The sequence below is a fragment of the Saimiri boliviensis genome, chromosome 14 (genome assembly GCF_048565385.1).
Source record: "Saimiri boliviensis isolate mSaiBol1 chromosome 14, mSaiBol1.pri, whole genome shotgun sequence".
In the NCBI taxonomy this organism is placed as follows: domain Eukaryota; kingdom Metazoa; phylum Chordata; class Mammalia; order Primates; family Cebidae; genus Saimiri; species Saimiri boliviensis.
The window spans coordinates 68,677,801-68,705,039 of NC_133462.1; the positions used below are offsets into that span (position 1 = coordinate 68,677,801).

The 27,239-nt window shown below is 39.5% G+C and overlaps 1 protein-coding gene across 10 annotated transcripts in view; it reads right to left on the minus strand.

Annotated features, from left to right (window-relative positions):
* The window catches only part of ESRRG (estrogen related receptor gamma), a 644,467-nt gene that overhangs the window by 469,286 nt on the left and 147,942 nt on the right, over positions 1 to 27,239 (minus strand). Inside the window, exon 1 of one of the 10 annotated variants that reach the window (XM_074385200.1) lies at positions 1 to 10,010. This exon is cut by the window's left edge and continues 18,568 nt beyond it. The exons of the other annotated variants lie outside the window; for them this stretch is intronic. The gene's annotated coding sequence lies outside the window, so the exon portion shown is untranslated. Of the gene's footprint in view, positions 10,011 to 27,239 lie in introns of those variants that run through there. 10 annotated transcript variants of the gene reach the window in all.

Consider the following 27,239-nt stretch of genomic DNA (forward strand, 5'->3'; position numbering starts at 1 on the left):
TTTAATGAGATGATGTACTTAAAGCACTTTGCACGCTATAAGACGCTATATAAATGTGATTGATCTACCTAAAGAATAATTATTAAAACAGATTATCCCTGAGGAAAGAACAAAAGGAAATGGGTTTATGAAATTATAGTGAAAGGGGAGTATATCATGCAGTGGGACAAGCATCCTGGCTGTGACACTGATTACTAGGGAAGCGACAGGGTTGATTTCTGAGGTTATAAACCACCATTGCTTGAGAGAATTAAAACAATCTTGCCTAGAGGTAAAGTCATAGAGTATGTGACTCTTTCCGATGCCACCCAGGATAAAAATAATTAGGCTCAAAGTTAATACACTTCATTAGATAGTTCTGTCTTCTAAAGACAGGCTTAAACCGTGTTTTCTGAGGTCCTGAGGAATCCAATAGCATCAAGCCATGTAATTCTAGAGCATTTGCTGGCTCCCTCTTGTACAAGTTGAATGAAGACCTGTCTATCCCCCTCCATTATCCTAAAATGAGGCTTTAAAAAATGAGCCACCAACCTATAAAAATAATTTGATGACATTTTGCCAAATATTAAACCATGCGGTGGTGTCCTTAGGGAAACCCGGGAAGAGGAAAATCACATTGTGCTCTCTGATCCCTCCCACAGGGACACCAGGAGCCTTCTTTGTGCAGTGGAAAGTACAAGGAAGGCAGAGGAGAAGCTAAAGCAGACACAGTGTCTGCCTCAAAGTGTCTCAGTCTAGCAGGAGAGTCAGCCGTTACTCAAAGCCACATTAGGAAAAGAAGCAATCTGAAGAGATTTGACTGACAGAGAGAAGCCAGTAAGGATTCTCTAAAGATGAGGAGGAGAAGCAGATATCTAAGAAAAGTGTAGGAATTAACAAGGCAAAGATACTGCCTGGAGATTTCTAAGTGGGGAGAACAGCAGGTGCAAAGGTCCTGTGGCACAAAGGAGCACGGCAATTCCAAGGATCTAAAAGAAGGCAGGAGGATGGGTGCACAGGGTGGAGGATATGGAGTGAGATGAGGTGCCAAAGGTGGGTAGAGCCAGACTAACTAGGACTTTGAAGGCATGCTTAGGATTTTGGTTTTTATCCTCAGAGCAAAGCAAAGTCACTGGTACAATGTAAATGTAAGTGAAGAAAAAGTAAATCACAGAACAGATGTAAAAATTGCATGAAGAAGAGATCAAGGATGGCTGTGACTGCTTTGCAGTGAAATGGATGAAAGATCACTGGCTGCTTCCTCAAGTCATAGGTCTGCTGCCAGCCACGTCATCCACTCCACAACCCCGTCCCCAAAGGATACTGTGTAGTCTCATCTTCTCCTTTTCCCCAAACCATGGGTGACGCATTTGCCCCACAGAAACTGATCATGGCCCTGGGGAGTTTTGATAATGGCAGTATATCAAGGAATATGCATTTCCTAAAGTGAAACAAGCGTATGGAGGGGCGAAGGTGGCAGCTGACACTGAGTGTGAATCTGTATGTGTCTACCTAACCCTAAAGCTACACCTGGAAGGAAAAATCATTATCCAAACTCACTTCTTCTTTCTGGTCTAGATAATGGCTCTCTGTATTAAAAATGTTCCTACTATTAGTAGTTCTTTATTTATAAAAGGAGGAGAGAAGGAAAAAAAGAAAAAAAAAAAAACCTTTGGCAGGGAAATAATAACAAAATGTATGATCCACAGAGGTGGTAGGAAGATATAACGTTATTTTACATATTTGATATAGAGCCTAAATTAAGCCATAGAAAAGAGGCCATGAATCTTCACAGCCTCATTATCAAGCTTCCCTAAACCTCAAATACAGAAAAATACATTTCATAAACAAAGACCCAATAGGATTTTAATAGTTCAATAAATTTCACAGACATTTGCACTAATCACATTTCATTACATCTTTAAAAAGAAATTCCATTTGATGGAGAGTCAGATTTTGAAAGAGAGCACAAAATATCTTTGGGAAGCTAGTTTTGGCTAATCATGAAAATGCAAGTCAAATGTATTATGGACAAGTCAAATGTTACGCAACTGAAAAGTTACACATATGCCTTTTTTTTTTTTTCCCCTACTTCTCAACTTCATTGTGTCAAGAGTCAATCTCTTAGAATCTCTCAGGACACATCTTCCTCCAAACCTTCCCAACCCGAATGGCAAGAAATTCAGATGTCAGCGTAAGCTGTCAGTCCCTAAAATGTTCTACGATCCCGTATGCCTTTTAGCAGCTCCATTTTCTGAAGATGAATTTTCTAATGCAAGGTTTCATCTATTCATTACCAATTTATTGAAGACATTCTAGTTTGAATGTTAATACCACAATAATCCCATTTCCAGGGAAAAAAAATACATTCATCCAGTACTACTCAAACCAGGGCACCAGAAGTTCTGATCTCCTGTGGCTCCATGGTATGGTTGAGGGGACATGTCCGTCCAGAGCCTACGGCCCTCTTCTAGGAATTCTCTACTCAAGTGGTTCTAGGTCTGCTTCAGGACTGACTCCATCCTCCCAGTGGCTGACTGTTCTATTAGATATACTCTTAGGCCTGAAGGGAGGCCAAAGGGCAGTTCTATTGGATATAAATGTGTAGACTAGGGCATCCATACAGGTGTGCACAAGGCACTCTGAGATACTGGAAGGAGCCGGGAATAGGAAGAGGGTCAGATTAGGGGTTAAGGGCTGAGAGTCAGTTCTTGTCATGTTGCCATGGTCTGGTGCACCCCTCTAAGAAGTCTGTGGATTCTAAATTAGAGCTTGGCCTTCCAGGCCATTCTTAACAGTGCCTGTCAAAGTTTAATGTACCGACAAAATACCTGGAGGTCTTCTTCCAATGCAGATCTGATTTTGTAAGTCTGGGGTAGGGCCTGAAAGTTTGCATTTCTAATGCGCTCCAAAAAGATTCTGATACTGCTGGTATGTGGGCCACATTTTAAGTAAAAAGGATCATGAAGGTGCATTTGTCAAGGTAGAAGAATAGAACACATTTTATTTAACAATGTATAAGCTTGATTTGTAGCTTTTAAATATTTGTGGTACCTGGGTCTCCATTTGGACTCTTGTCCTAGCCCAGCAAATGTTAGGGACATTCTTGCATTTATCTTTCATCAGAATGACCCACCCACTTCCATAGAAATCTCATTTTAAGGGAAGAATTATGTTGAAGTACAAGGTGTCGACAAAAGATTATTTGTATCCATTCATTCTGCTTCGAAGGATGCACCAGATGGTTGCTCAGGCTGTCTATACATACAAATTCTGATACTAGGAGCAAAGGAAGGATTTGCTGTCCGTTGGCAGCAAATCCACTTACTTATCTTCACTATTTCCAAGCCCTTGGGCTCCACCTCTAGGAGTAATCATCTCGTAAACAGAAACCTGGACAAGACCAGAAGGTAGAAACTTGCCACACTACTAGAAAAACATATGTTCAGTGGGTACAGGCTCACCTGTACAGGATTTAGATACAGAAACATCCCCTAGGAGGGCCTTCCTTCCATGCCTGCTCCTCCATGCCCTTCCCCCATCATGGTGCTCAACTTCAGGCTCTCGTTTTTTATTCCCAGCATCCTCCTGAGGTCCCAGGGAACGTCAGCCTACCTCAGTCTATTCCTGCTGAGCCAAACCCCTAGCTTCTCCCTCGACCTGTGAAATTCCATACTGCAAATTCTACTGTATTATAAGCCACTGTAAACCAATGGCCATCCAGCTGTCAAAACCCATGCATCCCACAGAGGGTGGTTGCTTTTATAAGAAACAGAAACACATACACACAAAAGAGAAAAGGATGGGATCCCGCTCTTAGTCTCCGTATTTGTTTCTGTCTGGCCCTGCTTGCATCTCCTGCCATGTCTCATAGCACTCCAGCTTTGTGTACACGTCCACTTGAACTGGACTACCCGAGTTTCCTAAACAAGATCTTACATTTGGCCTTGTTTCTACTCTTTTCAAGAAAACAAACTTCACTCTTTAGAGTAGTTTTGGTGTGACAGCAAAATTGGCGGGAAGATACAGGGACGTCTTACGTATCGCCTACCTACCGTCCACATACACAGCATCCTCCCCCACCATCCATTAATATTCCCCACCAGAGGGCTACTTTTGCTACAGTTGATGAATTTACCTTGACACAGTGTTTCCACCCCAAGTCCATACTTTGCATTAGGGTTACTTCTTTGGATTATATAAGGGTTTAGATACATGTAGTAGCAGGTATCTATTATTATAATATCATATAAAATAGTTTCACTGACCTAAAAATCCTCTGTGGCTCACCTATTCACCCTCCAGCCCCCAACCTCTGGCAACCACTGGTCTTCGTAACTGTCTCCATAGGTCTCTGTCTTTTCTAGAAAGACATATCATTTAAATAATATACTATATAGCCTTTAAAAATTTGCTTCTTTAGTAACATGCATTTACATTTCCTTTATGTCTTTTCATCACTTGATAGCTCATTTCTTTTTAGCAGTGAAATATGTACCACAGTTTATTTAACTATTCACTATTGCAGGACAATTTGGTTGCTTCCAAGTTCTGGAAGTTATGAATAAAGCTGCTATAAGCATATGTGTGCATATTTTTGTGTGGCACAAGTTTTCAGCTTATTTAAGGTAAAAACCAAGGAACATGATTGTTGAATCATAGAGTAAGAGTGTGTTTAGAAACTGCCAAACTGTCTTCTAAACCAAAGTGACTATATCATTTTGCATCCCTATCAGTAATGAATGAGAGTTCCTGTAGTTTCACATCCTCATCAGCATTTGGTATTGTCAGTGTCTTGGATAAGTGTATAGGGGTATTTCACTGCTGTTTTGATTAGAAATTCCCTAATAACATCATATGATATTGCCTTTTCTTATGCTTATTTGCTATTTATATGTCTTCTTTTGTAAGGTTTCTGTTCTGATCTTTTGCTCATTTTTTAACTGGGCTATTTCTTATTGTTGAGTTTCAAGAGTTCTTTGTGTAATTTGGACAACAATCCTTTATGAGATGTTTTTTACAAATGTTTTCTCCCAGTCTTTCGCTTGTCTTCTCATTCTCGACAGTGTCTTTCACAGGGAAGACATTTTTAAGTCTAATGAAATCGATTATTTATTTCATAAATTGTATCTTTGGTGCTGTATCTAAAGAGTCATTGGCATTCCCAAGGTCATTTACATTTTATCCCATGTTACTGTCTGAAAGTTTTATGGTTTTCCATTTTAGATTTAGGTATATGGCACATTTTGAGTTAATTTTTGTGAAGAGTATAAGATCCATGTCAAGATTAATTCTTTTATTTTTGCATGTGGATGTCCAGTTGTTCATGCATCATTTGTTGAAAAGGCTATCTTTTCTCCTTTGTATTTCCCTAGCTCCACTGTCAAAGATTAATTGACTGTGTTTATGTGGACTATTTTTGAGCTCTCTATTCTGTTTCATTAATCTATTTGCCTATTCTATTCCCAATATCACACTGTCTTGATTACTGTCGCTTTACAGTAAAGTAGTATCTGTTTTCTGATTGTTATCTTTCATTCTTGTGCTGACTAGTATGTATCTTTTCTTTGTTTCCATAAATTTAAGAATTGATGGGTTGATATCCAGAGTAACTTGCTGAAATTTTGATTGGAATTGCATTGAATCTATAGGTCAAGTGGGGAAGAGCTGACATTTGGCAATATTGTGTCCTTCTATCCATGAACATGGAATATCTCCATTTATTTAGCTATTCTTTGACCAGAGTTTTGTAGTTGTCTTTGCATAGCTCTTTTACACATTTTCTTAGATTTATACTTAAGTGTTTTACATTTTTGGGTGCTAAATAGTCTACTATTCTTCTGCAAGAAATTTTCTTCCTCTGCTTCTACTCTTCCTAGACTAACTCATATCAAAATTTCAGGTCTGAGTACTCATTACTTTGGGAAATCTTTCTTACACACATATTTAATCATTCATTCATTTGCTCATGCATTTACTTAACATATACATTGTATGTCTACTATGTGTTAGTTGTTATTCTAATCTCTGAGGATATGGCAGTGACCTAACATTTCTGCTCTCATAAAACTCACATTCTAATGGGTAGGATAAATGTAAACATACAAAATCTAATATTAACAACCCACTTGAGGGAAGATATTCATTAAGTAGTCAATGAATGAATTAATTAATGTTGAAGTTTTCTGACCCTTATGGTGTTCAAGGAACTTTATTTTTGGTTAAGCTTTCTCCTCCACCAAACTGAAACAAAACAAAACAAACAAACAAACAAACAAAAAAAACCATAGGTAGAGGACCTATTTTACGTTTCCACTGACCATAACCCATTATCTAACTTAATTATAAGTTCACCTTCAGTGCTTAGTAACTATTTAAATGTTTGTCTGATGATGTTTTAGAAACTATATTTTGGATTATTGTCCCTTCTATAGAAATTTTCATTTTCCTTTTCTTTTCTTTTTTTTTTTTTTTTTTTTTTTTTTGAGATGGAGTTTCGTTCTTGTTGCCTGGGCTGGAGTGCAATGGCACAATCTCAGCTTGCTGCAATCTCCATCTCCTGGGTTCAAGCTAGTCTCCTGCCTCAGACTCCTGACTAGCTGGGATTACAGGCATGCACCACCATGCCCATCTAATTTTGTATTTTTAGTAGAGAAGGGATTTCTCCATGTTGATCAGGCTGGTCTTGAACTCCCTACCTCAGGTGATCTGCCTGCCTTGGCCTCCCAAAGTACTGGGATTACAGGTGTGAGCCACTGTGCTCAGCAGAAATTTTCAAACAAGAATGTTAACTTTGAGATGGAAGATGCCTTTCATAACTGAGACGTTTGAATTCTCTTGAATCTGAGGGGAAGAGAGAAGGGCACATGAAAGAATCACCACCTTCTTTATTTCAAATTCAAATTTCTCCCTCCCCCATCCCAGATTCTAATTCAAACAGCTATAATCCCATAGCTTTACACCAGAGTGAAGTTCAAGTGAGCCACTATTAGCAGAAAAATGCTGAGAATCACCAGTGAAAACCACCAAAGTTTTACTATCAACTAGAAAAATGAAGATGAGAAAATGCATCACTAAAAATCTAATGTGCAGCTGGGTAAATGATAAACCAATCTGAATTAGTGAATACTAATTGAAAAACTGCATGACAAAGTATTTTCCCATTAAAGCAGGAATTTGCTAAAGGCATCTTCAATTATTTATCATGCTTCAGTAAAAAGCTTCACACATTCTAACAACATAGTGTCTTCTTAAACTTTGCCTCCTGATGGAATTTTTAGCACAATGGCTACCTAGCTCAAATAACTGTAAAAATTATATGCCAATGACCTTGCCAATGTTCTTTAATTTTTATGAGGTTCTTTTTTTCTCTCTGGTCCTCACACCTAACAGAACAGATGTTTTTAACTTGAGAACCTAATTATTATCTATGAGTGTTAATATTTTTAACCTAATCATTGCTTATCTGCTGCCCAGAAACTCACGGTTCACTGTTCTTTGCTAGACAAGTAGAATATTTGGAAGTTTTGACCATCTAAAAGGACAGTGTAGATGAAGGACTATCTCCCTTTGAAGTTCACAAATATTTGAATGTCCTTTCAATTGCTTGGATAACTTACTCTTCTCGAAATCAGGGCGGAGGTGACTGCTGGGAGCCAAAATTTTGGATTCCAAACCTACAGGGAAGGGAATATATCTGGAACATAATACTCTGTTGGTGCTCAATAAATGTTTATTAATGAGCCCCATTTTTTTGACCCAGGCACAGAGAATAAATCCAAGGAAGGAAGATTATGCAAATAGACAGAAAGGTCACCCAGCCCTACATGGGGGTGTGGCCCAGGGTGGGGGCAGGACCAAGTCATTCAGGTGACAGGACATTCTCCTGGGTGTATAGCCGTGACCCTGGCAACCCCCATTCCAATAGTTATCTGCTCCATTATAAAATAATGTAGAAGAACACGTCAGCCTCTGACTGCAGAAAATACTGTTTGAGAAAGAAAAGCCTCTCTCCTCACAACAGTTTAAAGAGATTCTTAGGCCAGAGGACACTTGATGGAGAATAGACAGTGAATAGAATCAAAATGCGAGCTATAAGAATCATTAGTAATTGGAATATCCACACTGCATAACTGCAGAATAGAGGAAAGGCACTCATTAAGCCAGACTTAGTAATATCTTTACAGTGAACAGATTTATTGTAAAAGTGACGTGTTAGAAAGAAGTACAAGTATTGGAAATGTATGTCATCCAAACCGATGACATTGGCCAAGGGCCTCTCTAAAGGCAAAAGTCATAAAACAATATCCCCCCTCTCTGGAATAAAACAAAAAAGGCATAAAGCAGTTACCAAAATGCCTCAAAAGATTCATCTGTTATTTCTTCTCAATACTGCGAAGAAAAATGTCTGTGTGATTTGGACCCAGTCATTAGCTATTTTAAATTATTGGTTTTAATCTAGTAACTAAAACCAAAATTTGTAATGGTTTATTTTAATAAAATATTTATGATGCTTCAGGAAAAATAGCTAAATAGCTCTGATCTGAAAATGAACAATGAGAATGAACTAAATAGATTTCTCCCCAGTAGGACATACCGCTCAACACACACACACGTGAAAGACAGACACGTCAAACATGAAACTGTATTTCGTAGACATTGTCTTCTTTTAATTGAAATCTTATCTGAGGTGAAGATTATCTCTTTTCCTTCAGCTACACTAATCTCTTCTAGCCTGAAGGCCCATAACTGGTGAATTATTAAACAATCATATTTGTAGCAGCAAATTGATTTCTGAGAGATTCCATATTGATTGAGATATTTAGGACTAATGATTTTGAGGTTAGGGTGTTGAGACATTATTATCTCTGATGAACTAAATTGGTAGGGATTTTTTTTTTCTATTTATATTATTTTCCATTAATAGTTCGACTTACACTTTAGCCTTGAATCCACCTATCAGACCAACAGGAGTGCCAGGTGGCTTTCTCAACTAACCCAATACGCTAAAATTATGCTGGTTGTTGGCTGCGTTCATAAAAAGGTAGCAACTTCATAGGTGAGCCAGCTGGTTAGCAACCTATCAGGAGTTGGAGTCAGAGGTATAGTTGTTGCTTGGCTAATCAGTCTTGCTCCTATCTTAGTAACTCAGGAAACTTCCCTAAACCATAAATCACTGCCAATGGGCCACATAAGAATCACTGGATGAGAGTGAAGTGGCCAAAACGGAGTAAATTAATTGCTAGTTACCAGAAAACAATAACACCAAGTACATAGTCAAATATACTTCACCGTAGATCAGAATCTCCATCTTCATACACAAAATATAATCCACGTTCACATACAGCACTAGCGTCTAACAGCATTAGGAATGTGTCACATTGACTCTGCTCATCAACGGACTGTCTGGGTCACTGAAATGCTGGAACGTCATAAGGTATGGTCCCAGCACTTAATAAGGAGAATTATCTTTATGACATCAATTCTGTAGAAAACCCAAGTTTAAGTGTCTGCTCTACCACTGGCTGGCTGCATACGTTTAGTCAGAGTATTTAACGTCACCAGGCCTCTGTTATTTCATCTGAAAAATTAACTAGTATGTACCACGTAAGTGCAACAAGAACAAAGTAAATAAAAGCTTTTTAATTTTTAAAGTATATATATCATTGTTCCTATACATCTGCATTCTGTGAGCACTTTGGAAATTAAAGGATTGCCAGCTTTTCCACTTTGGGACAAAAAAAACCTGTGTGCTAAACAGCCGGAGAAAAGAAACACTCTTATCACCAAAGACAAGAGAAAGCTACCATGTGAAAGATGTTCTGCTGTTCCAGGAGGTGTTCCATGCACATGTTGGATGTCACTGATGCAAGCACTAAAGTGCATCCAGTGTGGCCTTGCAGAAAGGAGGACAGTTGGGGCCTGCATCAGACCACCCTGGGCCCCTTGCTGTAAGACAGCCTTTGGCTGTGGTGCACATTCTTACTATAATGCTGATGCTATATTTTATCCTTCTCATTCAGTAAAGTGTAGATTTGTAAGAAAGGAAAAAAAAAAAAAAAAAAAAAACTTTTACAGGCAGGTACCTGTAAAAGTTTGTGTTGTTCTGACTGATACTAAAATGAGAGATTAAGGTATGTAAGGTAGTGGAATGGGAGCCTGTGATTTCAAGATTTTCCTTCTCTTTTACCCTACGTCTAAACCATTGCCAAATCTTCTTGGCATTACCTTTGAAGGATACCCAGGAAATGCAACCACTTCTCCCCACCTCCATGTCTACCGCTGGAGTCCAAACCACTGTGTGCTCTCCCTGGAGAACTACAGCCGCCTTTCAATGAGGCTCCCTGCTTCTGTCCTAGCTCCTTGTCAGTCACTTTTTGAAACAGCCGCTGGGATGATCCTTCAAAAAGGTAAGTAAGATCATGCCACTCCTCACCTCAAAAATCATACAAATGGTTTTATCTCCTTCAGAGTAAAAGCCACAGCCATGACACTGGCCTAATGAGTCTACACGCCTCGTCGTGCTCCTGTTTCTCCGACATTACCTCTCACTGTCTTCTCCTCAAGGAACTTCAGCCCAGCCCCGCTGCTGTCCTCAACTTTCCTAAAATATATCACACAGCCTCTTTCCACAGAACGTTTGCACCTGCTGTTCCCATTACCTGGAATACACCCCTCCCAGACATTTACAAACCACTCCCTCGGTGTCTTCAGATCTTTCCACAAATGTCATCTTCCTGGGAGAGCCTCTCCTGACCACTCTATTTAAGATACAACAGCACCCACCTCCCTTCATTCTATTTTTCCCATCATCTGACATACTATCTATGATCCTTCTTTATTTGCTTAGTTTATCACTGGAATGATAGCTCTGTGAGAGCAGAGGCTCTGTCTCCTTTGTTCACTGCTGTATCCCCAGGGCCCAGAAGCAGTGCTGGACCCATATGCAGATGTTAAAGAATAAAAAGATGAATGAATGAATGAATCCCCAATCTAGCTATTCTAACACCATTCTTGATTCTTACCAACCAGTAAGTGTATCCCTGGTTTTTAACATACTGTATGTTCAGGCCCCTTTCAAAAACTGTTATCCTGCTTGTCCCCACCCCCGTAGTTATAACCCAGTCAGTCAGTCACACACCCCGGTGTAACTCTCGAGCTTAAAATTACAATAGAAAAAAATTATTATCACAATTGGATTCATTATCATTCATATTTCTGTTTAAAGAACATAAGTAGGTCACTTTCAACTATATTCATCTTTACAAAAGTCTTGGTTTTTAGAAAAACTATAGTTAAAAGTAATTTATTGTATATTTCAAAATAGCCAGAAGAGGAGAATTGGAATGTTCCCAGAACAAAGAAAAGACAAATGATTGAGGTGATAGACATCCCAGTCACCCTGATTTGATTATTACAGATTGTAGCATGCATCGAAATATCATATATATCCCCAAATACAAGCAACTATTTATTACATATCTTTTTTTTAATCGTTCTAATTGACTTAATCTCTGAAACTCCTGATCTGACAATAACCTAGACCTGATCTTGCAGGTATTCATTTTCCAAAAGGGAAAAAATAGCAACAAAAAGATCTCAACATTTCTTAAACTGAGATTCATAATATTTTTATTCCTAAACCACATATACATTAGCCTCCAAAGTTCTCAGGGTAAAAAATTAAAAAAGGTTTATAATTTTTTAAACAGAAAGAAATGGGCAGCAGCACTTTAAAACTTCTCAGTTTGAAAGGGATATGTTTGGTCAATGATCTATTTTTATTTCTGCTCTGCTGTTTCTCGAGGAGTCCAATGACAAGGACCTGTCCTTCAAAGTTTTAGTCTGTGGGCACAGAATTAGCATTTTCAATTACTTTCCGTGGATGAACTATGCAGGTCTCTTTCCCTCCCCACCCCGGCCTTTTCTCTCATTCTCTCTCTCCCCTTGGAGAACAGGGAGGGCAGTTTCTGGGTTACCTTTCCATTTGTGTTTTTTAAATTTTCTTTTAGAATTTTCTCAGCAGGCTACAATTATGCTTTTAAAAGTAATTTATAAATATTTTTCCCAGAAAAAAAGAACTGCAAATATAGGATTGAAGTATCATATGATATCCGCTTAAACCGTTGACATGATCTGTTTTAGTTAACAAATTTGTTTTATGTCATTCTTAATCAACAGACATATATTTGTGTTACTCCTATTGATTCCGCAGCAAAGCCAGTTAATGTTATTATTATCTTGGATATATACTCAGAACAGTTACCCTTACAGACATTTTTAATAAAAATAAACAACAACTAGGGGGACTCATCAATGAGATCAGATTGTTTTATCAACCAAGGAACAACTATTGTTCTATTTCACATAGTTTACATTCATTTTTCAATGTCTTCTCTCTTACCAACCATTTTAAATACAACGAGCTGGTCAGATCAAGGACAGACACAGAAAGGGGAAGACAAAAAGAAGCAACCTCTGTTTATTTTTTTTTTATTAAAGCCAGCATCCAATGAAGGAAAACCAGAAAGTACAAAAAGCTAGGTGCAAGGGTTGAGCCCAGGTAACGGGAGCCATAAATTCTTCTATCATGAGGCAGTTGCCCTGCCAGTTTGGCAGAAAATCTTGGCGGGCCCTTTCTTTATTCTGGCTCTTGTCTTTATTAAATTAGAGAAATAAATGATTCTCAAGCACTTTGGAAATATACAGTGTGCTCACTAAAAAGACACTCAGAATTCTGAGTTTTCAGTTCTCAACCTTTATATATTCTGCATCTATACTTTTAAATCTTGAGGGGAGGTACTAGAGAAAAATAGAGTCAGGGATCTAATCTCTTTGATTGCAGAGTCCCCACTTAATCAGAGGTTAAGAAACAGGCAACTGACACAATAACCAGGACATCTCTTACGTCAGTGGGAAAGAACTACATTTGTTGAGCACATGCACGTGCTGGGTCTCTGTGACATTTTTTCACATATCATTTGAAGAAACAGATCCCCAGGACAAATCACCTTACCTTCTTATCACCCAAAACTCAGCATGAAATGGTCTTGACTCATAACAAAGATTCCAAAAAGGGCTGCTTTCCATGACAGATCCGACCACCTTCTAATTATACATGAGCTTCACAATTCTCTCAGGGCTGAAGTTCTCTTTAGAGCATGTTAAGCAACTTATCTAACACCTAATAGAAACTTAGATCCAAGTTTCTTGGAAAGGTATATCTAACAAAATTCTTAGTAAAGCCCTTGCTTAATCCAAAAAGTTTGAAAAAACAGGGAGATATGAAAGGTGATAAATATGAAAAATATAAATTACTCCAATAACTCTAAATGAGTAACCCATTTAAAGCTATATAAGCAAAACCCAGCACTTCGAAGTAGAAAATGCTTGTGTGTGTGTGTGTGTGAGTGTGTGTGTGTGTGTGTTTGTGTGTGTGTATGAAAATGATTGCTCCCCGTCCCTCATCCACTCCAGCCTCCATAGCTTAAAATAAAAAATAAGTTGGAGAGAATTAAACTAGGACACTACTCTGTGAAGTTGCAAATGTTTAAGCCATTAGGTGAATATACCATGTCTGTGCCGTTGGCTGTTTTATTAAGTTTACCTTCAGCAGATGTAACCTTCGTAACCCAGTCTCTCCATAGGTCTGACATTTACCTGGCAATATCTTTTTAAAGCAATATACTTTAATGCTAAACACCTCTTAATTAGGGGCTCATTGAACAAAGGTAGCATTCATCTCTTCATTTACAAAGAGAAGCAACAGCAGCAATGGTAGCAATTTTTATTTGTAGGAACCTAACTGCCAGTTAGACTCATTTTTATTACCCTTCAATAATGTGCTTTGTGTTTTGTTTTGTGCTTAAATAATGGCTTATAGTCAAATGAGTCTGCCTTTCCTCCTTATTACTCTTATGATGTTCATAAAGAAGGAAGAAGCAAGAGAGAGTTTAGGTAACTGTATTCCATATCCAGTCTAAGCCAAGTTCGCTAGAGGGAAAATAAGTGAATCTGGAGCTTCCCTCACTCTTTCCATTAGTTTAATTATAGTGGCCGCCACAGTATGGAGCATCTAGAATGGAGATGGAGTCATTTCCGTACTTATGTAGTACTCACTTGGTACAAGTCATAATACAGTCATAAAGGAGTGAAAGCCAATAGAATCTTGCTCTTTCTCTTATTTTCAGTGTGTTGCTTTCATTGTTTGGAGAAATCCTGGGAGTCTTATTGGAACAAAAAATTACATACCTGCTCCGTTATTGGCTTAAAATTTTTTTTAGCACAAACTTTCTTTACTGTCCTCTAGACTCACACATTTACTCTAGGGTATTGGACCTATCTGTCAAGCTCTTAGGAGTCAAGTTTTAACGAGACCTAATGATATTAGAAGGAAAAATCCTTACAAATGAGGGACTACACAAATTTTCCAGGGATGAGATATATATATCTATATGCCTAAGATATAATGTGAACTAAATTTTCAAAGTAGATTTTTAGCTACATGTATCATCTTTATTTTACTTAATATTTATAAACGACTTTCTCAAACCCTTCCACATACAACAAGAGGACTGGGAAGCTACTTAAAGGTAACCCCTTACTGACTGGAAGAAATGGAAGCACAGAGAATAAGTACAGGGCCACGGTTCTACAGTTGGCAGGTGCCGGGGCCTCCAAGAATCCAAGTGTCCTGACTCCCTACTCAGCATTCTTTCTTCTATGCCCCATTTATCATGCTAGGTGTCTGCAACCTTGCAATGATGGGTAAGAATAATTAACCAGCTGGATTACTGTGGTTTGAATGTCTCCATCAAAACTCATGTTGACATTTCATTGCCATTATAATAGCAGTAAGAGGTGGGGTCTTTAACAGGTGATCAGGCTATGAGGGCTCTGTCCTCAGGAATGGATTAATGCTATTAGGCAGGAGTGGGTTCATAGTCTCAGGAGTACGTTCTTGAGAAAAAGGATGAGTTTGGCCCAATTTCCTCTTGCCTGTCCATGCTCTCTTGCCCTTCTACCTTCTGCCATGGCATGATGCAGTAAGAAGGCCCTTGCCAGACACTGGAGCCATGCTCTTAGATCTCCCTGCCTCCAGAACTGTAGGAAATGAACTAATTTTCTCAGTAGAATATCTAGTCTGCTGCATTATGTTACAGCAGAAGAAAACTAAGACACTGAAGAATGGGGAAGCTGAGACAAAGAGAAATTATTTGCTTAAAACAAGAGCTGGCAGATGACTTCCAGTGGGCCAAATTCACCAGCCCTAACTCCCACCCTCCCCCTGAACTTTTTAAAATAAACTTTTATTAGGATACAGCCACCACAGCCGCACTCATTCATTTCTGTATTGCCTAAAGTTACGTTTGCACTACAATGGCAGAGCTGAGTAGTTGTGACACAGAGACTAAATAGCTGGCAAGGCAGAACATATTTATTCTCTGGTCTTTACAGAACAAGTTTGCTAGTAACTGGCCTAAGGTGCACAGATAGTGCCAAAATTGGTACTAAAACCCATGTCTTCTCATTTATGTCACACAGAGAATAAAATGTTTTCTAGTCAAACATGCTAACACTCATGCTACCAGAATCAACAAGGATCTTCCAGACAGTGTAGCCTCAACTCTGCAAAGGGGTGTTGAATATCTGTCTTTCAACCTCTATTCACATTTCTAGTCTCATGGCCAACCCAGTGTCAGTACCCCAATGCTATAAGCAGTGCTTCTGAATGCCAGTCTCTTCCATGACAGAGCAGAAAGAGCCATCTCTATGCAAGTACCCTATTCTCTTCCCCTAATGTACGGTCATTTTGCGTTGCAAAGGAAGTTTTTTTCACATATCCACTAATGAAATGAGAGTTGTGAGCCATTTTGGCTTCTTGAAGAAGGAGCCCAAGGTCTCCTTCCCATTTTGTCCTCTTCAGCTATATTTTCCCCCGAGAGCTCAAATTCCTGGAGCTGATCAGGCGACATGCTTAAAGAAGTAAAATATTCCCAGGTCCAAACGTCACAGTGACTGTGTGCACATGGACTGGGACCTCTTCTCTTTCGCTGAATTTTGAACCCAGGTGTTGTGGATCCGCTATCAGTAGATCAGAGAGACAATATGATGCAGGTCCGTGGAACCACAACACCTGCGTTCGAAATCCAGGATCAGCTACTTGCCAGCTGCTGGACAAGTCCCTCAAACTGTGCCCCTGTTTCCTCAATCTACAAAACAGGGATAACAATAACCCCCACCTCATAGGAGTATTGTGAAAATTAAATGAATTAATTGGTGTAAAGTACTTAGAACTCTGACTGGCTCCTCAAGTAAAGACTATAATAAGTGTTTAATAATTAGAATAAAAACTTAAATTAGATTGTAGAGGAAAACTGGCACCAACAGGTTACACTATTATATAATCAGCTTGCCCATTTCAAAAGAGGGTTTAATAGTTATCTAATAAAAATGTACATATTTCACTGAGCCTCTCACTCTTTCTAAAGTAATTCCTGAAGCTCCAAAACCTCCATAATCCAAGGAGGCAATATTTAAAATAGACACCTCCCAAGGGAAGTGTCTAAAGCATCACACTGCTAAACTTAAGGACTGTTCCATACAAAATGCTATATTTCCCCTTTCTTTTCTCTCTACCCAGTTAAAACCCTCACTTTCCAGTCCCAATTATTTTGTTTCATGATGTCCACCTCTATGGTCTACTAAATCCTACTTTGTCTAGTTTTATTATGAATTTGTGTAGCACTAATGCTTACTTTCCATGTTATGCCACCATGTACAGAATGATAACTTTGGTTAGTAAAATTAAATGGCTATGACCTCCGTGTCTGCTGCTGATCCTTGTTCAAACACAGTCCTATCATCTAAGTTTGAGTCATGTGTGTTCCGCTGCCTTTTATACAACTCCAGCTACATGTCCCAGAAGAACCTCAAACCTGACAACATTGAAACAATGCGCGATGTTTTACTCCACGTTTGTTTTATTATTTCCTTCCCCATCCCAGTTAATGCCATAACTAATATTTTCCACAGTTTCTAGAAATCTATCTAATGAGTGACCAGCCATATATATCCTCATATACTGAATATTTAGTAAGTCCGTGTGACCTCTCCAACTCCACAGGAACTGCATGCACTGTTTACACCCACATCATCTCATCCAAGACCACTGCAATAGCCTCTAATCTTGACTGCTCCCCCATCCTCTTCAATTCAACTTCCATGGGGCTGTTCCTGTAACCTCAAGCTGAACCACTCCTCTATAATACTCACGTTACTTAATTGGCATCCTCATGGCTCCAGAGAAGCACATATCCCACTGCACGGCATACAGTGTCCATTACAACTCTGCTCATTTACTGAACAATCTTGGCTCCCTGTCTTGCCTCTACTCAGTCATCTTCCATTTTATGCTTTAGCAATATAGAACAAATGTAGTTGCCAGAGCAGGGCAGGTGGTCTCCTTTCATTTGCTCTTCTCTCATCCTGGAATACCATTTCCCACATCATTCATAGGGAAACTACTATTTATCTGTAATAAAGTCTCAGCCCAAAGGTTACCCGTTTGCATCCTTTCCTGACTGCACTATTTATCGAGTACCTACTTCGGCCAGATATCATGCTAGTCACTGATTATGCAGCAGAGCACATGACACAATACCCCTCCCTCCATGCTACCACTGCCCCAATGCATCTTCTCATTACAGCAAGAATGTTATTAAGTGGGAGTTATGCATATATCTGTCTTTCCATTCTATCATAAGCAAAATAATAAAAGGTATGTGGAAAGAATGAAAAACTGTAATTTGTCTCTTCAACTAATTTGTCCTGTGGTTTCATTGGATTTCTCAAACAATATAATCTAATACAAGGCACAATGGTCAGGAGTACCAGCTCTGGAGTCAGACAATCTCAGCCCCAAACTTGACTTCGCTATTCATTCGCTCTATGACCTCGGACAGCCTACTTACTGCCTGTAAAGTGGAGACAATACTGGTACCCTATTTCCAAGTGCTGTCATGAGGAGTTGATGAAGCAATTCATGTAAATAACTCAAAACGGCACCTGACACAAAACAACTCTTCAATAAATGTTAACTTTTATTATTTTATATTTAATACTGCTCACCTGTACACATGAGTAACAAATTATAGAAAGAAATAAAAATTGGTTCAAATAGTTACTTATGCTATAATTTTTATTATGCATATAATCTCCAATTGTGTTGAACCTAAAGAGTTAAACACACACACACACACACACACACACACAGAGTGCGCACATGCACGCACACACAGAGACACACACATACATATGCATTTTCCAAACCAAGACTTGTCACCTGAGGATGAGGGTCGGAGAAAGGAGTGCTGCTGGTTATGGATGTTAGATAAACAATTTTTTCTTACAACAAACCCCTGGCACCCTGTTCTCACCATGTCATGGCCTGTGATGACTTAGTGTCTCCCAAGCATGACCAAGCGATTAGCGGGGCTGTGTCTATGCATCTCGACAGTAATGGGAGCTCTCTTTCCATTTGCCATGTATTGAAGCCTGAGCGCTTCGCTGCTTCGTGCATTTTCAGCTTGATGAATTCATTATTCTCCATATTTTTCTCCTCCCTCCTTCAGAGAAAACTCTTTCCCCAAAATGCCAGGACTATATTTCCCTTTTTAAAAATGGGCGATTTTTAAATGCAAATATTTTACGGCAGTGTGTAACAGCTTAGCTGCACCCAGTGCCACTTTGAGAAAAAGGAGGAAATAATGCAATGTAAGTTCTCTGATTCAAATACCACAGCGCAGCCTTTCACTGGATAGAAACATGGAAGTTTAAGTTGGATATTTTCTAAGAAAAAAGTACTTTCTTTTTGGATCTGAAAAAAAAATGAGTCAAAAGTTTTATGTCCTAGATGGGCAGTGATAGGCTGTCTAAGCAAAAGATCTGAGCACTTATGTCTCATTTTTTTTTCTCCCCATAAATAATGCACTGCCATACCTGGAGTATATCTCTCACCACTCCTCCCATACAGAGAGCATCTGCCCATCCGACACTGTGCTCATGGATAGAAATGCAATTGAAGGGTGACAAGGGTAATTTCTGCAGAGCTTATGGTTTTATAAAACACCTTCAGGAGAAAAGAGAAAGAAAGAAAAGTATTCAAAAAGGATGGAATAGTAGAGAGTAGAAGAGTCCCTTACTTAAAACCAACCTTTGGCTTCCAAACTTAGCGACTTCAGCCATATAATCCTGGGTTTCAGCAGCAAGAAAACTGTAAGGGAGAACATTCCACTTCACGATAAGCAACAGGCACAGAGGTTCCTTCTGTGATTTCTAAATCAAGACCCAGAGTTTAATTAGCACTAAGAACTCGGCACATATGAAAGGTGACATCACAGACACTGTTTATTCCAGCCAACTGCTGTTGCCTAGACCACAATCATTAACAATTTTATCTTCACATACAAGATGACATGAGTCACCACAGAATTATATCTATGAGCATTAGGATAATGGTTTAATGCTCTGGCCTGGAAGTCAGATCATCTGAATTCGAAACCTGACTAGCTATGTGACTTTGAACTGGTTTTTTTTTTTTTTTTTTTTTTTCCTCTCTAAGCTTAAACTTTCTTATATGTAAAGTGGGAATGCTATTATATATCTGATGTGTATCACACAGATTAAATGAAAGAATGTGTGAAATGTGCTTAGCACATATAGCTTTTATTTGAATTAGCACCAATGACAGTGGTATTGTTTTTGTTTTGTTTTGTTTTTTTGAGACAGGGTCTCACTCTGTCACTCAGGTGGAAGTGCAGTGGTGTGATCTCGGCTCGCTATAGCCCTGATCTCCCAGGCTCAAGTGATCCTCTGACCTCTACCTCCCTAGTAGCTGAAACTAACAGTATGTGCCACCACACCTGGCTAATTTGTGCATTTTTTGTAGAGACGGGGTTTTGCCACGTTGCCCAGACTGCTCTCAAACTCCTGGGCTCAAGCAATCCTCCCATCTTGGCCTCCCAAAGTGCGGAGATTACAGGCATGATGTATTGATTTTTTTGGTGGGGAGTTCCATGATGTATCTTCAAAGACTTATTTCCTTTTTCAAAAGCAGGTATCAAAGATCTTCCTGGGTTAAAAAGTGTTGTTGATATCATTGTTGTGAAACTAGAATTTCTTTTTTATTTTTTCTTGAAACTAGAATTTCTAATTTTACCCAATAAAATGTGTTCGTGTGTGCAAACGATAAGGATCTACTCCAAAAAGTCAGTAATATATAATGACAGCAGCGTTTTTTGCAATGCATACCAGGTTATTATAAAAATGCATTCTCCTATAAAAGAGAATCTGCCTTCTAATTGGGTTTCTTACACAGAGATCTTATCTCCCAGAAGGTGAAAATGTCCTAAATGGGTATCTCCTCCATTTGGTGAGATATCCTTATAACCTGCAACCCTTCTCAGAGGCACAAGCTTGCTGTGGTCACAGAAGATGACGCTTCAGATCTAAATATAGGGTCATGGTGCTGGAAGAGCGGGGGGAGAGATAATAAGAAGGGAGGGTACGTGGAGGCTCATGTGCTATAAATAACCAAAGAACATGACTACATTTAGAACTTCCTGTGTGTAGAATTCAAGCAAATCTTGTGCTTTATTTCTTGAAACAAAAGAAACAAGAGCTACGTCCAGGTTTTGGGAGCCCCTGGCAGGAATATACTCTTCCGTATATTTTTTTCTTTTGAAGAACTGAGACTCAAAATAAATCCTTATGATCATTTTAAGATCCTTCTAATCCCCAAACTGCATCCATACTACAACTTAGAGAAGGACCTGCCCACACAAGCTGACAATAGCTTCATGCAAAATAACTCCCTAAACATAAAAGGGTATTTTGGCAAAGGCTTAACAAGCAGAGTACATATTTCAGTTGCGAGTATTTCTCTAACATCTCCAATATGGAAACTTCTTATAATATTCTGGCAGAAATGAACATCTGTTTTGGGGACGACACCTGATAATTTTAACCACTCCTATAATAGGAAAGTGCTGACTAGAGGAAATGTTTACAGAGTCTTTGTGCAGTGAGGATGGCCCAGGTATCTATAAAAACGTCTGCTCAGCAAAAGCACAACCAACATTGCTGAAATTCCTGGGCTGTCTCCACTCAAAAGTTTTCTAGGCTACATGCCACAGAAGAGAATCCCTTAGTGAGCCCACAGGAGAATTATCTGCATAATTCTTGCCTGTTCACGGATATTTGGTGACTAATCTGCATTCCTGTCAAATTGAAAGGGGTCTACATGCCCGTGGATTTGTGACATCCCAGGAGAAGTCTGGGTTCATAAACCAGTGAATGAATCCCATTAACACATATACGTAGCTTCTTCATCTGTAATATCAATGACATTTTTCCTTGCCTATTTCTGAATATACTTTATTAAATAATAAACTCAAGAATAATTTCATACAAATCACAAGTGTATGTATTATTCTCTATTATTTCAATGGTTTCCTCACAGGCAAAAGTAAGGCTCCAGTTCAGAATCGTGGCTGGGTTTGCCACGATAGAATCCCTTTATGGCAGGTCCAGCTTCCAAGACTACTTTTTCAAAACCTAACCTGTAAAAGATCAGCTGGCATGGGGAGAAATGACAGATACAGGTGAGGGGAAGGAAGGCCACAAACCACACTGCCATGTGTGTACCTATGCAACAATCTTGCATGTTTTTCACATGTACCCCAAAACCTAAAATGCAATTTAAAAAAAATGATGCTGAACCTTAAAAAAAAATCAGCTGGAGAGAATCTTGAATAACTCTGAACTTCAAAACATATTTGTAAGTATCAGAGGCAGGTGTAGTAGGGCAGGAGCTTCTTTTGAACAGCTTAATAAATCACCTTTCAGTTTTTCCCAACTCCACAGGGAAGGGCCTCTAGTAAAGGAATTCTTTAGCTAGCAGCCTTTCCCAACCCACCTCACACACTGGAAGAGGTGAGCCAATACAACTCCTAGTAGCACGCTGGAAGCTTTACCCTCAGATTTTCAGGCTGGAGAAAGAAGAGGTAGTACAAGGTTTCTCCAAATATTTCAAAGGCAAAGTTGCTTCCTTCATGACTAAATCCCAATAAATGGCTTTATATCTCCCTGTGCTGGACTAATCTTCCCCATCTCTATATCTTTGATATTAATGGTATGATTTTCAACTTAGGAAGTTGCTTTTCCATTGGATTAAATGGAATAAAACTCACCCCTTCTATATTGTGTAAGGCAATGTTGGTCAAGTCTTCCTTGAAGGCCATTTGTCTGACATCATTCATCAACTACCATAATCTTATCATTTATGGCGGGGGGGAGCAGTCAGAATTGCTGATAGCAAAACTCTTAGAGGGTAAATGTATTCAAACTTTTACCTTAGATTTGATCCAGAAGAGTGAGGTTGGATATGAGTTGGCTGCCAAGGTAGATGGCATCTGTCACACAGAGACAGGCAAGGAATTAGAAAGCAAAAAGCTAAGTAAGATTTGTATGAATGTATGCCAGTCCTTGGGAACTAAAATTATAGGTCTCTTAGACAGGACATGAAATAGGTAAAGACCATGACAACTTCTAAAACCATGCTATGGGGCTAGGCGTGGTGGCTCATATCTGTAATCTCAGCACTTTGGGAGGCTAAAGTAGACGGATCACAAGGTCAAGAGATCGAGACCATCCCAGCCAACACGGTGAAACCCCATCTCTACTAAAAATGCAAAAATTAGCCAGGCTGGTGGCATGTGCCTGTAGTCCCAGCTACTTGGGAGGCTGAGGCAAGAGAATTGCTTGAACCCGGGAAGCAGAGATTGCAGTGAGCCGATATTGCACCACTGCACTCCAGCCTGAAGACAGAGCAAGACTCCCTTTCGAAAAACAAAAACAAAAAAAATGCTACGGACAAAGATAGCCTGATCATGGAGCTAAAGACATCTAATCCTTAGGGCCCCTCACTATGAAAGTTCCTCTCAAGGCCCTGTGTACACATAGTTGTATATTTTGGTGACATTTTGTATAGCAAGATATTTTAACCACAATTAATCTCTGGATTTCTCTCCCTATGTCTCTTGGGTTGGGTGACCCAGGAGTGACCCCAGACATTCCTGAAATTGGGCAAAGGAACAGTTGAGCTGTCAATATATTTATCTTGGGTTTAATAGTTTATATTCAGGTGGCTCACAATCACATGTAGTTAAATTATTGTTAGTTATCCCCATGTAGGAATAACTTGCAGGAATTCTTCTACTACTCTATCCACCCTGTACAGGTATCACATCTGAGAATGCAGGATCAGAAACTGTACAGAGATGTAAACAAGGGGCCTGCCTCCAAACCTATGGGTTATAGAAGAGAAAGAAGGTTTGAGGCCTGGTGTGGTGGCTCATGACTATAATCCCAGCACTTTGGAGGCCAAGGTGGGCAGGTCACTTGAGGCCAGGGGTCAGCCAGCTTGGGCAACACGGAGAAACCTCATCTCTATTAAAAAATAATAATACAAAAATCAACTGCGGGTGGTGGGGCATGCCTGTGGTCCTTGCTACTCAGGAGGCTGACACTGGAGGATTGCTTGAGCCAGAGATGCAGAGGTTGCAGTGAGTCGAGATTACACAACTGCACTCCAGCCTGGGAAAAATAAATAAATAAAATGAAATAAAACAAGAAAAAAAGGTTTAAAATTCATAGACCCAGTCTGGAAAATTCTTCGAAATCTCACAGTGCATATATGAAAGAAGTTTGATAGAATTTTTCCAAAAATTCTGCAACAATCCTACAAAATTTACAGAATGTTGCCAATAATGAGTAGTGTAACTAAAGCCGTTTTAAACCATCAATAATAAAAAACAAATTTCAATCAACATGCTAGAGAGAAGACCTAATGTACTTTCTATTCTCTCTAGAGAAAATGACATTACAAAACTTTTGGTGTCAAAGAAGAGGCAATCAAAGTGCATGTAGCCAACAAGATATAGAAAAAACTATTTTGCTGGGCGCGGTGGCTCAAGCCTGTAATCCCAGCACTTTGGGAGGCCGAGGCGGGTGGATCACAAGGTCGAGAGATCGAGACCATCCTGGTCAACATGGTGAAACCCCGTCTCTACTAAAAGTGCAAAAAATTAGCTGGGCATGGTGGCGCGTGCCTGTAATCCCAGCTACTCAGGAGGCTGAGGCAGGAGAATTGCCTGACCCCAGGAGGCGGAGGTTGCGGTGAGCCGAGATCGCGCCATTGCACTCCAGCCTGGGTAACAAGGGCGAAACTCCGTCTCAAAAAAAAAAAAAAAAAGAAAAGAAAAAGAAAAAACTATTTTACAGAGGAGTGTCAGTTAATTAGAATTTTGTTATTTTTCTGGATTTTTTTAAATGTTGTGATTTTTGTAAGCTTTGTTACATTTAAAATGTGTTGTGATTTTCTTTATTGTTGTGAATAAATATTCACTTTTGCACTTAATTTTGCATTGTTAGTTTAACATCCTTCCTCTAACATAGCTGTGCTTAAGGAAAGACAGCATGCTTCCATGCATGGCCCAGTTTAAAGAAAAGCCATCAACCTACAAGGGAGCACAATGCCAGTGACACCAGGGAGTCTAAGGGGAGAAGAGTCATTGCTGCTTCCTGGTCCAGCTTTCCTCTCCTGCTTAGAAATGTCCTTCTCCTACTGAAGGTTTGGGATGTCTGAATGTGTGTATGCTTTAACAAGGGATGTGATGATGCCATTACAATCCTACTCCCTCTTTGAGGCGAAATCTAATTTCAGGGGAAGAAGACAAGAGAAGGGATGCTGAGGGTTTTATCTCTATTCTGTAGAAGAGTTTGGTCAAGAGTTTGATGGAGTACTCTGACGGAGTACTCATTTCCTTTCTACCACTTTCTACCCTATGAGCTTAAATCCAGGACAAGCCCTCTCTGGGTACAGCAGAAGTTACCAGTTCCCTACTCCCATCCCTTCCTTCCTTACCAAGTTAGTGAAGGCTGGCTTAGCTGCCATCACCTAAAACTTTTTTTTGCTTTTGGGCATTCTCTGGCCATCATGATGGTTTGCCTATCTGCTTGCATGGCAGTGGAACTGTACCTGGGAATTGATCCCTCACCCAAACTCTAACCAATGATTGATAGAAGAGTTAGTATACAAATATTCCATCTTTTTATCACTCTAAAGCTTCCCTGAGTTTCCCAGCAAGACTGAACTCAGTTATCCACAGTCATAACTCAATAACAAAACTTTTTATTGGCTGTGTCTCCTTCTGTCTTACTTCCTTATTTTTCTACTGTTATCACTCCCTGATAAACTATGTGCCCTCGAATCTTTGTCGTGGAGTCTGTTTCTGTGGAAACTCAAACTAAGGTGTTGGGTTATTGAAGTCTCATCGGAGAAAACGCAATTGGAAGAAAGTCAAGGTACATATAGAGTTGTATAATACCTATTACTTTATCTATTATCAAGTTCAGAAGCCATATGTGGCCAACAGCATCACTGATTTCTAGTCACTCTGAATGTGAGATTTGAGGGGAAGAAATTACTTACCATCCGGATTTAGGTATTTTATTATCACTGGAGAAACTTTTTGGACTACCTGTAAAAGACTGTTTTTGATCTCTCATACTTATCAGTTGTTTTCCTTGTCGTAACTTTCAACACTCAGGGTATATTGGTTGTGAACACAGGAACTCAGCAGCAAAACTCACTGACTCCTTCTTCCTACCAACTACATGGGGCTCTTTCAGGTTCCCTGTCTATCTAGCTCGTAGCTGTGGACTCATTTGTAATTTCTGTCCTTCTGCTTGAGAACCCTATTCCTCAGATCCACTGGGTTCTGATATGGTGGTTTGAATGTTCAATCCATACTGAGCTCCTCTTTAGGGGTGGCTATTTGAGCTTCATAACACCATTACTCGTACATTTCCCTGGCTTACATTCTGTTACCTACAAGTGTTACTCTAGATATCTTCCTAGATGATTCATGCTTTTCAGACAGCAGCAGTGGACACTTCCGGGCTTCCTTCTCCTTTAACCTTAGTCATTTACCACAGCCCCAAGGAGAATGTCTATCATGAACAAGTATTCAGACCAAACTGAATGAGAAAATAAGTGAGCATGAAGAAAATGAAAAGTCCTCATGTTTTGAAGTAACAAAGTTTTCTAGTACACTAAAATGGATGAGAGTTAACCACAGTAAGAGCCCTTTAATTGGACTGCAACAATCACACTTCCACCATGAGACCTGAAAGGCAGATGTTGCAGTTGGAGCCTTTCTTGCCCACACAAGTATGAGTGCCTATTGTTTGTATTTAATGACCCATCGGAAAACTCTGGAGTTGGTACTTTTTCATACAACGAAACTCAACACCATATATGTATGTCATTTTATTCAAAAATGGAGATTTAGGTGGTGCACATATGGAATCCCAGCACTTTGGGAGGCTGACGTGGGTCAATCATTTAAGACGAGCCTGGGCAACATGGTAAAAACCCATCTCTATCTCTACAAAAAAAACCACAAAAATTAGCTAGGTATGGTGGCATGTACCCAGCTACTCAGGAGGCTGAGGTGGGAGGATCAATTGAGCTGCAGTGAGCCATAATGTCACCACTGCACTCAGCCTTGGTGACAAAGAGAGACTCTGTCTCAAAAAAATAAATAAGGTGGGGGAAATTTATAAATTTATCTAATGAATCATGTTTTCTCTAGTTAAAATTATCAACCAATAGTTGAAAATAGGCTTTAAGGCCGGGCGCGGTGGCTCAAGCCTGTAATCCCAGCACTTTGGGAGGCCGAGGTGGGTGGATCACGAGGTCAACAGATCGAGACCATCCTGGTCAACATGGTGAAACCTCGTCTCTACTAAAAATACAAAAAATTAGCTGGGCATGGTGGCGTGTGCCTGTAATCCCAGCTACTCAGGAGGCTGAGGCAGGAGAATTGCCTGAACCCAGGAGGTGGAGGTTGTGGTGAGCCGAGATCGCGCCATTGCACTCCAGCCTGGGTAACAAGATCGAAACTCCGCCTCAAAAAAAAAAAAAAAAAAGAAAAGAAAAGAAAAAAAGAAATAGGCTTTAAGGATTCCATCAATAAAAAAACCCAACTCAAATTTTTGATAGCATATATATACATGTGTGCATTTAAATATAGCCCCAAACTTCCTTCATGCAATTCTATTTTTTTTTTTTTTTTAGATGGAGTATTGCTCTGTCACCCACCAGGCTGGAGTGTAGTGGTGCAATCTCGGCTCAC